Source organism: Macaca nemestrina, chromosome 8, assembly GCF_043159975.1.
Source record: "Macaca nemestrina isolate mMacNem1 chromosome 8, mMacNem.hap1, whole genome shotgun sequence".
Classification (NCBI taxonomy): Eukaryota; Metazoa; Chordata; class Mammalia; order Primates; family Cercopithecidae; genus Macaca; species Macaca nemestrina.
The window spans coordinates 41,261,309-41,275,403 of record NC_092132.1 but is presented as its reverse complement, the minus strand read 5'-3'; the positions used below and the strand labels follow the sequence as shown (position 1 = coordinate 41,275,403).

Below are 14,095 nucleotides of genomic sequence, written 5' to 3'. Positions count from 1 at the left end.
CTAATGTCGTGAGTAGAAGTTGGAATTTGAATCCAGACAATCTGGATCTGGAGACTTCACTTTTAATTTTTCTATTACAGTCTAGAATAGCACTGTTCAATAGAACTTTTGGCAGTGATGGCAATCTTCTATATCTGCACTGTCCTGTACAATATGGTAGCACTAGTCACATGTGGCCATTGAACACTTGAAATGTGGCTAGTGTAAGTAAGTTAACTGACTTTTTAATTTTTACAATTTTAATTAGATTATTTTAAATTTAAATAGACACATGTGACTAGTGATTACTGTACTGGACAGCACAGTTAAAAACAATTCTTTCTAGGATTTTTTTAAACAAATAAGAAATAGAAATTCTAAAATGGAACTATAACTTGGGGGAGAGATAATCAAAGAAGAGCTTTGTTTTTTTAATAAGAGGGACTTACTTGTGGGAACAATTGGGTAGGTGAGATCCAGAACTTAAGTGGAGATCATTGGTTGTAACCTGTGGTCACTCAGGCATCTATGCTCTTTTCATCTTGTAATAATTTGTAAGTTCACACAGTACTTTGAAGTAACTCTTGTTATAACATTTAGCAACTGTAATCATTTAGTCATCTATCTCTTGGTTAAACTGTTTTTTTTTTTGTTTAGTTTCTTCTTCTCAGGGTCTGGTGTTATATCACATATGGTGATCCTCAGTGAAAGGCCCATGAACTCCATGAGGCTACATGATTCACTTCCCTGGGGAATGGAAAGAAATAGTAGAACTTACTTTTAATTTTTAATCTAAAAAACAAAAAAGAAATTAAAGTTTACAAATATTTAATATATGGCTTCACCTAGAATTCTCACTCTAAATGCGAGATGGTCTCATGCCTTTGTGGGGGTGTTAGTTTTAACTAAACTAATAATGAGAAAATAGGAAAGTGGCTTAAAAAGGTTATAGCGATGAAACTGTGGTTTGAATATAATACCAAGTTTGCAACTTTTACTCCTAGTTAAGCTCTTCATTAGCCCCCAGTGAAGACAATACGACACTTTAAGATCTGACAAGAAGTTTACCAAAAAATTCTGTTATCAAAAAGATTAATAAAATATGGATTTACACCTACTATTATTAACAATAAACCTTACCCTAGGTTTATACTTTACATGGCCTATGGTGTGTCTCTGTGATGTTTCTTTTTCAACTATGACATAATTAAAACTAAATATGAGAAAACTGAACTTGGAAGCAAACTTTCAAAATACTGTATTTACCTAACATACATTACCTTCTGTAATATATACAAACCCTGAAAACGTAATACAAAAGTTCATTTATTGATCAAATATCAGTCCAAAGTAGATATTTCCAGTAGCCTTTTCTGTAGTCATGCAGGGCTCAAGACTTCTTTCATCTTGTGGGCTTTCCCTCTTAGAAGGCCTTAGAGCCCTTTCTCTTCAGCCAGTACATGGGAAGTTTTTACGGACAGGAATTGGAAATGGTAACATCGCTTCTGTTTCTATTCCATTGGCTGCTTAGTTACAAACTGATGCTGAAAATGGAACACTGGGAAATATAGCCTTAGAGAGTGCCCAGGAAAAAGAGCAAACAGGTTTAATAAGCAAACTACAATCTAATACTGCCACATAGCATTAAGCCACTGTTTTCAGACATTATAAGGCATTTTACTTCAAATATTTTTCCTAAGAGCATGACTTATTTTATTATTTAAAATAACTATTTGCAAATATTTATTTTAATCACCTTTTAAAATAGCTACATATATTTTATGTATTGTAAAAGTATAGTAGGATATGTGTATCATTAATAAATAATTTTTTACAGAACTAGAAGTGAGATTTTTAGAGGTTTAAAACTACTGACCTAGTAGGTAATAGCACTAAGTGGATGTTTGCTAAGGAAACATAGAAAAACTCATTTGCTAGCCAACTCACTGTAATCCTGGATCCATCCTTCCTAATGCTTACTTTTTTGGACAGCATTCAGACCAGGTTATACAGAAAGTGACTTGATGTATGCCCTATTAATACACAAGCCTACATTAAATACAATAATATCTGTGGAAACAATAAGTAATAAGAATAAAAGAGATGTTAAGTAATAGTATTATCTTTTCACATCATCACAAATCTCAAACTAACCCTATAGGATATGGCATGTTAACATAGGATTCTAACAATGTGCTTTTACCACTAAATTTAGGCATATTTCTTGCCTTTAAAATTATAACTATGTTTTAGCCCTTATAATACTATCATTCATTATTTTAAAATATTGACTCATGCTACTCTATGTTATTTACTAACTTCAGGTGGCTCAAGTATTGTAGGTGAGGTAAACATAACATTTTCTGGAAGTGAAAGCTGGTGTTAATATATCATAAATTGTGTTAAGGTACTTATGCAGCATCTAGGCTCAGCATGTAGCTAAGAAAGATAGCAGTTTCATTGTTCATGGAAACAAATTTAGTATTTCTTAAATTTGAATTGGATTTCATATTATTTCTTCTAAAACACATATTTTTAAAATGTGGTAAAATATTTTAATTGTGGTAAAATACACATGACATAAAGTTTACCTGTTAACGATTTTAAGTGTACAGTTAAGTGTTATTAAATATGTTTATTATGTTGTGCAACCATCACCACAATCTATCTCCACAATTATTTTCGGTTGCAAAACTTAAACTATGTATCCATTAATCAATAACTCTTCATTCTCCCCTCTTCCCAGCCCTTGCACCATTTTACTTTGTCTTTGTGAATTTGACTGCTCTAGATATTTCTACCCATCAGAATTTGCTTCTTTTTTAAGGCTGAATAATATTCCATTATGCATATGTACATGTCTACACCACATTTTGTTTATCCATTCATCTGTCAGTAGGCACTTGGGTTCCTTCACCTTCTGGTTATTGTGAATACTGCTACTTTGAATATGGGTGTACAAATATTTCTAACAGACCCTCCTTTCAATTATTTTGGGGATATACCTAGAAGTGGAATTGCTGGATCATATGATAATTTCATTTTTGTTTTTTGAGGAACTGCCATACTGGTTTTCTAATTATTATTATTATTATTATTGTTATACTTTAAGTTCTAGGGTACATGTGCACAACGTGCAGGTTTGTTACATAGGTATACATGTGCCATATTGGTTTGCTGCACCCATCAACTTGTCATTTACATTAGATATTTCTCCTAACGCTATCCCTCCCCCAGCCTCCCACCCCCTAACAGGCCCCAGTGTATGATGTTCCCCTCCTTGTGTCCATGTGTTCTTATTGTTCAGCTCCCACTTATGAGTGAGAACATGTGGTATTTGGTTTTCTGTCCTTGTGATATTTTGCTGAGAATGATGGTTTCCAGCTTCATCCATGTCCCTGCAAAGGACATGAGCTCATCCTTTTTTATGGCTGCATAGTATTCCATGGTGTATATGTGCCACATTTTCTTTATCCAGTCTATCATTGATGACATTTGGGTTGGTTCCAGGTCTTTGCTATTGTGAATAGTGCCGCAACAAATATAAGTGTGCATGGGTCTTTATAGCAGCATGATTTATAATCCTTTGGGTATATACCCAGTAATGGGATTGCTGGGTCAAATGGTATTTCTAGTTCTAGATCCTTGAGGAATCGCCACACTGTCTTCCACAATGGTCGAACTAGTTTACACTCCTGCCAACAGTGTAAAAGCATTCCTATTTCTATACATACTCTCCAGCATCTGTGGTTTCCTGACTTTTTAATGATCACCATTCTAACTGGTCTGAGATGGTATCTCTTTGTGGTTTTGATTTGCATTTCTCTGATGACCAGTGATGATGAGCATTTTTTCATGTGTCTGTTGGCTGCATAAATGTCTTCTTTTGAGAGATGTCTGTTCATATCCTTTGCCCACTTTTTGATAGAGTTGTTTGGTTTTTGTGGTTTTTTCTTATAAATTTGTTTAAGTTCTTTGTAGATTCTGGATATTAACCTTTGTCAGATGGATAGATTGCAAAAATTTTCTCCCATGCTGTAGGTTGCCTGTTCACTCTGATGATAGGCTCTTTTGCTGTGCAGAAGCTCTTTAGTTTAATTAGATTCCATTTGTCTATTTTGCCATTTGTTGCCATTGCTTTTGGTGTTTTAGTCATGAAGTCTTTGCCCATGCCTATGTCCTGTATGGTATTGCCTAGGTTTTCTTCTACGGTTATTATGGTTTAGGTTTTACATTTAAGTCTTTAATCCATCTTGAGTTAATTTTTGTATAAGGAGTAAGGGAGGGATCCAGTTTCAGCATTCTACATATGGCTAGCCAGTTTTCCCAGCACAATTTATTAAATAAGGAATCCTTTTTCCATTGCTTGCTTTTGTCACGTTTGTCAAAGATGAGATGGTTGTAGATGTGTGGTGTTAATTCTGAAGCCTCTATTCTGTTCTGTTTGTCTATATATTTGTTTTGGTACCAGTACCATGCTGTTTTGGTTACTGTAACCTTGTAGTGTAGTTTGAAGTCAGGTAGTATGATGCCTCCAGCTTTGTTCTTTTTGCTTAGGATTGTCTTGGCTATGCAGGCTCTTTTTTGGTTCCACATGAACTTTAAAGTAGTTTTTTCCAATTCTGTGAAGAAAGTCAGCGGTAGCTTGATGGGGATAGCATTGAATCTATAAATTACCTTGGGTAGGCCATACTGGTTTTCATAGAAGCTGTACAAGTTTATATTCCTACCAGTAGTGCACAAGAGTTCTAATTTCTTCAGATCCTTGCCAACACTTAATGTTTTTTGTTTTGGGGGGGTTTCCAATAATAGCCATTCTAATGAGTATGAGGGTGGTATCTCATTGTGGTTTGGATTTGCATTTCCCTAATGATTAGTGGTATTGAGCATCTTTTCATATGCTCATAGGTCATTTGTATATCTTTTTAGACAACTGTTTATTGGATACCTTTGCCCATTTCTTAATCAGGTTTTGGGGGGGGTTGTGTTAAGTTAAAAATAAACTTTTTTAAAATAGAAAATTATAAGCAGGTTTTTTCAATCTTAGGAGTCATCTGGCTGGGCACGGTGGCTCACGCCTGGAATCCCAGCAGTTTGGGAGGCCAAGAAAGGCAGATTACCTGAGGTCAGGAGTGCAAGAGCAGCCTGGCCAACATGGTGAAACCCCGTCTCTACTAAAAATACAAAAAGTAGCTGGGCATGGTGGCAGGCACCTGTAATCCCAGCTACTTGGGAGACAGAGGCAGGAGTATTCCTTAAACCTGGGAAGCGGAGGTTGTAGTGAGCTGAGACGGTGCCACTGCACTCCAGCTTGGGTGACAGAACAAGGCTCCATCTAAAAAAAAAAAAGAAAAAAGAAGAATCATCTGTGTATTAACAATAACATGTATTATAACTTATTTGCACTTGTTCAAATCCCATCAGACTATAAATTTCTTGAGGGAAGCAGTTATATCTCATTCATTTGTACATCTGTGGTGCCTAAGATAATAGTTGATATCTACGAAATACTCAGTATTTGTTGGAATGCGTGTATGAATAAATGAGTGAACAAATGAATGAATAACAATTTAATTAATCTCTTATAGAGAAGGTAACTTGAAACTATGTTCCTCAAATTATTAAACTGACACATTGATGTTTTGAAGCTATAAATGATCATATGGATATATGTCAAGTGTTTCTTATTTATCATCTCATATTCTAGTGTTTCATTATTGTTTATGGAAATAATAAGTAGAACTCTTTAAAACTTTTGTTAAGGAATATTTACATCTACAGCTATAAATGCAAATTGTCTTGAATTATCCCTTTCCAAACATGAAGGTTGCAGTCATAATCAAATTATTAATAATTTGCTAATGTTTTCTTATGGTATTTTAATCATTTCCCTAAGCCACAAATTTTATTCATACATTTTTTCATTAAATAAACATTTTTATCAACTACACTATTTGTAAGATTCATTTTAGTGGATGCCATGGAAGACAACTTGACAAAACATTGTCCCTACTATCTCATAGCTTCTCTATTCTTAGGATCTTAAAATCTACTAGAGGAAATGAGTTGTTGGCTTGAGTAAACATAAAACAAGGTGGAACATGATGAGGATTAGCAAGATTCTGTAAGGGAGTGTGGCAGAATGGAGAAAACATAAATTTTAGAGTTCAAGCAGGCCTGAATTCAGGTCCCAATTCTGCCACATGGGCAAGTTACTTAACTTCTCTGAATCTCTATTTCCTCAGCTTTAAAAACTATGGACTCTATCATCCTACGTCATGAGGTTGTTATGAGCACTTATACTAAGCACTTATAACTTTGTCTAACATATACTAAGTTTCTATTAAATGAGAGCTGTTATTATTAATATTATTGTTAACATAAGTTTAGCTGTTATCATTAATATTATTATATTATAATTAATGTAATAGTGGAAATGATTCCTTCCAGCATTGTTGCCAGGGTACCAGTTGATCTTAACCTTGAAGTGTGGATAATGTTTACATTGTGAAGATGCTGAGAATATGGCCTGGATATTTTGGACATGGGAAATATTAGACTCAGAGATATGGAAAGGTATCTTATGTATGAGCAGGCAGTGAGTATTTGACACATAGTGATAAATGAGACTAGCAATAGAGATTGGGGCCGGATTACAAATCATGTTTGTTGAAGGAGTTAGAGCCATAGGGCTGGCAATAGGGATCTATTGTAGAATTTCAAGCAGGGTCATGACAACATAAATTAGAAAGATTTTGTCAATAAGAAAGACTAGAGATCAAGAATAAGGGACTTTTAAAATTAGAGTAGAAATGATGAGGGCATGATCTATGGTGTATTAGTTTCCTATTGAGGCTATAACACATTATCATTAACTTAGCAACTTAAAACAATGCACATTTACCATGCCATCCTAAAACTAGGTGAGCTCTACTGGCTTCTCTGCTCTGTGTCTCATAAGACCAAAATCAAGGTGTCATCCACACTCGGATTTTATCTTAAGACCCAAGGCAAGACTCCATTTCCAAGGTCATTCAGTTGTTGGTGGAGCTCAGTTCCTTGTGGTTGTGGACCTCAGGTTCCCATTTTCCTGAACACATGACCTCCTTCATCTTCAAGCTGACAAAGGCACATTGAATCCTTCTTGTGCATTTAATCTCTCTGACTATCCATTCTGCCTTATCCCTTCTGCCTTCCAGTCAGAGAAGGTTCCCTGCTTTTAAGGGTTTATGTAATTAGATTGGGCCCACTCAGGTGATCTGGGAAAATCTCCCTATTTTAAGGTTCATAACCTTAATTACATTTGAAAAGGTCCTTTAGCTATGTAATGTGGCATATTCCCAGAGTCCAGGGTGCAATGCATGGACATCTTTGGGGGACCATTCTGTCTACCAGAAATGATAGTATTAGATGAAACGGTAAAGAGATTCAAGAAATACTGTAGACATATTTTTGAAGTTATTATTTACATCCTGTATGCTTCCTGGGAGTCAATACAAATAGAAATAAATGTTAATTTTCATAACTTACCCTCCTTGACCAAAGAACACCCACCAGTTATTAAGATTTAAGCTTTTTTTCTAATATAAAATTTAGAAGGGAATTTATCAGTCATTAAAAAACATAATTAGCAATTCCATGAATTTGTTGTTTAATTTTCACAACTTGAGATGTAACTATTATCATTACCATTTTACACATCAGGAAACTAAAATGCAGTTTCGTGGTTGACAGATAAAGCTCTAAAGCTGGTATTCTTTATATGACACCCATTATTGCTAACAGTGTATTTTTATAATTAGCTTTTTTCATATTATTGGGGGGGGAATCTTTCTTTTCAAAATAAAAATTCATCAGGAAAGTACTTTTAATTTAGTATAAGCTTTATTTAATTTAGTATAAGCTTTATTTAATTTAACTGGACATATTTTAAGATGTAAACAGCCAACAGGGATTGTCCATGTTAGTAATCAGTAAAGGAGTGGTAATTGTAAATAAACCATAAAGAATTTAATTCTGAGCCAAGAAACACATACAAGAAACAGAAGTCTTTAATTTCATTAAAATTCATAAGTGCCTTAAGGTTTTTGAGCATCAGAGTATAAACAGAAATGCAATTTTAAGGCCATTTTAAATGAAATCCCCATACATTCTGAATTGGTATGTGGGGCTGCTAGATGCTATTTACTCAATTGAGTCCTTTCCGTGTTACCTACTAGAAAGACTTCCAAAGACACAGTTACAGTTATTTGCTAGAAATATAATAAAATCCTAGCTAAGCAGTAATGATACTAGGAGCAATGATATCAGGAGTATGGAAAAAGATAAGACTGTTGGCTCATTGTTCCCTTCGGCTTTGAAAACTATCTGGCATTGCAGACTTTATAGAATGAAAAGCACTAAGATGAATTCATCTTCCCTCTTTGATGCAGCTCTAAGTGGACAAATTCTTCTAATATTATTCTTGGATGAAGTGTTTTTTTTTAACTGACACTCTATTATTCACTGCCATATAAACATTTAATATAACATATTATTATTCAGTAAATATTTGTTGAACTTCCACTAAGTGACAAACAGCGTGGTATGTGCTAACTAGGGTCCTCCTCATATGGTATCTCTGTTCCAGTGGGAAAGACAGGCCTTAACAAATACATAAAGTAATAATTAGTCAACATTACAAATCTTGCCTTGATGAAAAGTGCCAATGATATATGAGTGTATTGCAGAGGATACTAACCTACTATGTCTCATCTTTCTATCCACAAAGACAAATGACCTTTTGATTTAAAATCCACTGTGTAGGATCTGAATTTGTATACTGTGCATACAATGAGGAAGAGAGGCAATAGTTTCTAATGTAACCTAGGATATGCTTGGAACTAATACAGTGGAAAAGTAGAATCTAGTGTATTTCTTTTAGGCATTAAAGTTTGGTGCTGACATAAGAATGTAATTTCTGTAGCTTTTAATCCAAAGATTTAAAAGGGTGGTTTTGGTTTTGATCTTGTAATGTGAGGAATTTATTGCTTTTTACTTGAAACTTCATAATTGCTTAGAAAGTGAGAGTAGGATATGAGAGCTGATACAGATGTATGAGTTGAGATGAGGAAATGTTCTGATGAGGAAACTGATGGTGAGGCAACATGTAATACAGAAGTATAAGAAAGAATAGAAAGAATACCACAGAGAGCCTCCAGGAAAGGCACTGTGCTCATAACTGAGGTATTGAGGAATTTTCCTTCACCACCTTTCACCCAAATCCTCCTTTCCAAAGGAAATACAGTAGCCCAAAGGTAGGGGAACAGCGGCCACCCACCTCTTATCAAATCCTTTCCACTCCCATTGACATCTGAAGTATCTCAATTTCTTGTCTCTTTCTGTCTTCCTCTTCCTACTGCCAGCAGTCATTTTACCTGGAATTAGAGCCATCTGTGTGAAAGAAATGATAAGTGACCGAAGTTTTCTGATTTGCTGTCAGTCAGAATTCCTCTTCATTTAACCAGTTGTGAATTTATCTTACTGGAAGCACTAGTTTGATAAAATTCTGCTTCAATACATTAAAATAGATTTCTGTTTTAAAAAATACACAGATTATTTAAGAACTCTGCATTCATTTGATTTATTTCATTTGGAAAGTTTTTTTCCCAAAAAAAGGACAAAAATGTTTTTTACACAAGTGAAAATACCTGTATTTTAAAAATAAAAATAATAAATTTAATTAACGAACAATGAAAGATATGCCATTTCAACTATTCACAATAGCAAACACATGAAATCAACCCAAATGCCCATCAATGATAGATTGAATAAAAAAAAAAATGTGGTACATATATACCATGGAGTACTATGCAGCCACAAAAAAAAAAAATGAAATCATGTTCTTTTCAGGGATGTGGATGGAGCTGGAGGCCATTATCCTTAGCAAACTAATGCAGGAACAGAAAACCGAATACCACATGTTCTTACTTACAAGTGGAAGCTAAATGATGCGGACTCATGGACACAGAGAGGGGAACAACACACTCTGGGGTCTTTGGGAGGGCAGAGGTTGGGAGGTGGGAGAGAAGCAGGAAATGTAACTAATGGATACTAGGCTTAATACCTGGGTGATGAAATAATCTGTACAACCAACCCCCATGACACATGTTTACCTAACAAACCTGCAAATCCTGTACATGTACCCCTGAACTTAACATAACAGTTAAAAAAAATACGACATTTCAGATAACTAAATACATATGACTATATGTTTGAAAGTTCACTTCTTATTTCTAACTGAAATGGTAAACTGGAGTTTATTTCCTTTCTCAAGGAAGAATAATATTCTTTTCTTCCAAATTATACAGTACAGTGCACAATTTTAAAGCAATACAGAATCCTCTTTAAACTGTGTTCTAGGATTAATCCTACTAACTGTCAAATCTTTTTGTTTAATGTTTTATTGTGATGAAGACCAAGTGGTTTGCATTATTTGTATATTTGAATACACTTTCATATATTTAACTATGAATTAGCCTTCTTCTTCTGAGTTATCCAATCTCAATCACAATAAAATTCCCTCACAGATTTTACATATTGGATTATTCCTCCTTTTAATCATTTTAAGTACATTTATTATTCCTTAGACTTACTCCTTAGATGTGTATTTATTTTGCATTTATCTTAATGTGTAGAAACTTAAACTGGGGAAAACTGTAACATCTCATATAAAGATACTTTTTTCTGTTTTTTTTTTAATGGAATATTCGTGTGTGTCAATGAAACCTTATGCTGACTCTGTACCTCATTTTGAATAAGAGAACTATGTAAATTCTTTTAGTTTTAATCTGCTGTATCTTTTTGGTCCTTTATGATTTTTCCATCAGTCTTTATCTATCCTTGGTATAAATTGCTTTTTTTCTTAAAATAGTCCACATTAAGTTTTGTCCTATTTTCAGTGAAACATTTAAATATACTAAGGTTAGTTTAGATTCCATTTTTCTCAAATATTGCTTAAAAATTTAAATAGAATATCAGACTAACACTAAGCACTTAGATTTTTTAAAAGTATACAAATTTCTAAATATCCATTCAATTATGATTAACTGTGTTTCTATTAAAGAAAAATGGTGTTGTGCAGGCACTATGGAAAATTTTAAAATTACACAAATTACATAAAAGTTAAACAAATCATAGACCTACTCTCAGAAAGCTTAAAATCCATTAGGGAAGAGATGTTAGATAGCCTATCAGTAGCACAAAATGCTGTAAGATTTCAGAAAGATCACTTCTTACTGGAATGGTATTTTGGATGGCTTCTTGAAGGTTTGTAATTTGAGCCAGACTTCAAAGAATAAGTAATATTTCAATGAAATGAGATAGGAATGCACATCAAGCATAGGGAACTTCAGAAGTGTAGAGTAAGTTCAGAAAAACATTTAGTATGCAGCAGAGAAAGACAAATGATCTAATTTGACGAAAGTATTGGTTTCCAAACTTTTTATTTAAGCAATTGGAACCCATTTAACTTTTAGAAGCACAGGACAATTCAATCTCTAAGGATGTCTTTAGAGCATACTCAAGGAACTAAAACTATGTTCAAGACCTCAAGCATAGAGTATAAGAGATAGAGTTATAAATAGAAACTAGAGTCATACAGTTTTATATTTATAACTCTATAAATATTTATATTTTTATATAAATATACTCTATAAATATATCCCAACCTTCCCTTCTGAGTCCCCAAAGTCCATTATATCAATATTATGCCTTTGCATCCTCATAGCTTAGCTCCCACTTATAAGTGAGAACATACAATATTTGGTTTTCCATTCTTGAGTTACCTCACTTAGAATGATGGCCTCCAGCTCTATTCAAGTTACTGCAAAAGACATTATTTCATTCCGTTTTATGGCTGAGCAGTATTCCATGGTGTGTATATACCACATGTATCTACTCATTGGTTGATGGGCACTTAGATTGGTTCCATATCTTTGCAGTTGCAAATTGTGCTGATATAAACACCTGTGCATGTATCTTTTTCTTATAATGACTTACTTTCCTTTGGGTGGATACCCAGTAGGGGGATTGTTGGATCAAATGGTAATTCTACTTTTAGTTCTTTAAGGAATCTCCATACTATTTTCCATAGTGATTGTAGTAATTTACATTCCCACCAGCAGTGTAAACATGAAAAAATGCTCGTCATCACTGGCCATCAGAGAAATGCAAATCAAACCCACAATGAGATACCATCTCACACCAGTTAGAATGGCAATCATTAAAAAGTCAGGAAACAACAGGTGCTGGAGAGGATGTGGAGAAACAGGCACACTTTTACACTGTTGGTGGGATTGTAAACTAGTTCAACCATTATGGAAAACAGTATGGCGATTCCTCAAGGATCTAGAACTAGAAGTACCATATGACCCAGCCATCCCATTACTGGGTGTATACCCAAAGGATTATAAATCATGCTGCTATAAAGACACATGCACACGTATGTTCATTGCGGCACTATTCACAATAGCAAAGACTTGGAATCAACCCAAATGTCCATCAGTGACAGACTGGATTAAGAAAATATGGCACATATACACCATGGAATACTATGCAGCCATAAAAAAGGATGAGTTTGTGTCCTTTGTAGGGACATGGATGCAGCTGGAAACCATCATTCTCAGCAAACTATGCAAGAACAGAAAACCAAACACCACATGTTCTCACTCATAGGTAGGAACTGAACAATGAGATCACTTGGACTCGGGATGGGGAACATCACACACCAGGGCCTATTATGGGGAGGGGGGAGGGGGGAAGGATTGCATTGGGAGTTATACCTGATGTAAATGACAAGTTGATGGGTGCTGACGAGTTGATGGGTGCAGCACACCAACATGGCACAAGTATACATATGTAACAAACCTGCACGTTATGCACATGTACCCTAGAACTTAAAGTATAATTTAAAAAAAAGTGTTCTGTTTTCACCACATCCATGCCAACATATATTGTTTATTGACTTTTAAATTATGGCCACTTTTGCAGGAGTAAGTGGATATCTCATTGTGGTTTTAATTTGCATTTCCCTGACAATTAGTGATGTTGAGCATTCTTTCATATGTTTGTTGGCTATTTGTATATCCTTTTTTGATAACTGTCTGTGTTTTCTGACCACTTTTTGATGGGATTATTTGCTTTCTTCTTGCTGATTTGTTTGAGCTCTGTGTAGAGTCTGGATATTAGTCCTTTGTCAGATGCAAAGTTGGTGAATATTTTCTCCCACTCTGTGGGTTAGTCTATTTACCCTGCTAATTATTTCTTTTGCTGTACAGAAGCTTTTTAGTTTAACTAGGTCCCACCTATTTATCTTTGTTTTTGTTGCATTTGCTTTTGGAGTTTTAGTCATGAATTATTTGCCTAAGCCAGTGTCTGGAAGAGTTTTTCCAATGTTGTCTTCTAGAGTTTTTATGGTTTCAGATCTTAGATTTAAGTCTTTGATCCATCTTGCATTGAGTTTTGTATAAGGTGAGAGGACCCAGTTTTATTCTTCTACATGTGACTTGCCAGTTTTTCCAGCACCATTTAGTGAATAGGGTGTTCTTTTCCCGATTTATGTTTTTGTTTGTTTTGTTGAAGATCAGTCGGCTATAAGTATTTGGCTTTATTCCTGGGTTCTCTATTCTGTTCCATTGGTGTAGGTACCTATATTTATACCAGTACCATGTTGTTTTGGTAACTATAGCCTTGTAGTATAATTTGAAGTTGCATAATGTGATGCCTCCAGATTTGTTCTTTTTGCTTAATATTGTTTTGGCTATGCAGTCTCTTTTTTGGTTCCATATAAATTTTAGGATTTTTTTCTATCTGTGAAGAATGATGATGGTATTTTGATGTGAATTGCATTGAATCTGTAGATTGCTTTGGGCAGTATGGTCATTTTCACAATATTGATTCTACCCATTCATGAGCATGGGATGTGTTTCCATTTGTTTGTGTCATCTATGATTTCTTTCAGCAGCGTTTTGTAGTTTTCCTTGTAGAGATCTTTCACCTCCTTGGTTAAGTATATTCCTAAGTATTTTATTTTCTTTGTGCAGCTCTTGTAAAAGGGATTGAGTTGTTCATTTGATTT

The 14,095-nt window shown here is 34.5% G+C and overlaps 1 protein-coding gene and 1 long non-coding RNA gene across 51 annotated transcripts in view; one reads left to right on the top strand and one right to left on the bottom strand.

Moving 5' to 3' along the window:
• Nucleotides 1-565, bottom strand: part of LOC139355618 (uncharacterized) — a 43,035-nt gene extending 42,470 nt beyond the window's left edge. For both annotated transcript variants that reach the window (XR_011606379.1, XR_011606380.1), the window contains exon 1: nt 429-565. This is a non-coding gene — a long non-coding RNA (uncharacterized lncRNA). The remainder of the gene's footprint in view (nt 1-428) is intronic.
• LOC105476014 (regulating synaptic membrane exocytosis 2) overlaps nt 1-14,095 on the top strand; it is a 763,868-nt gene that overhangs the window by 657,551 nt on the left and 92,222 nt on the right. The window lies entirely within an intron of this gene.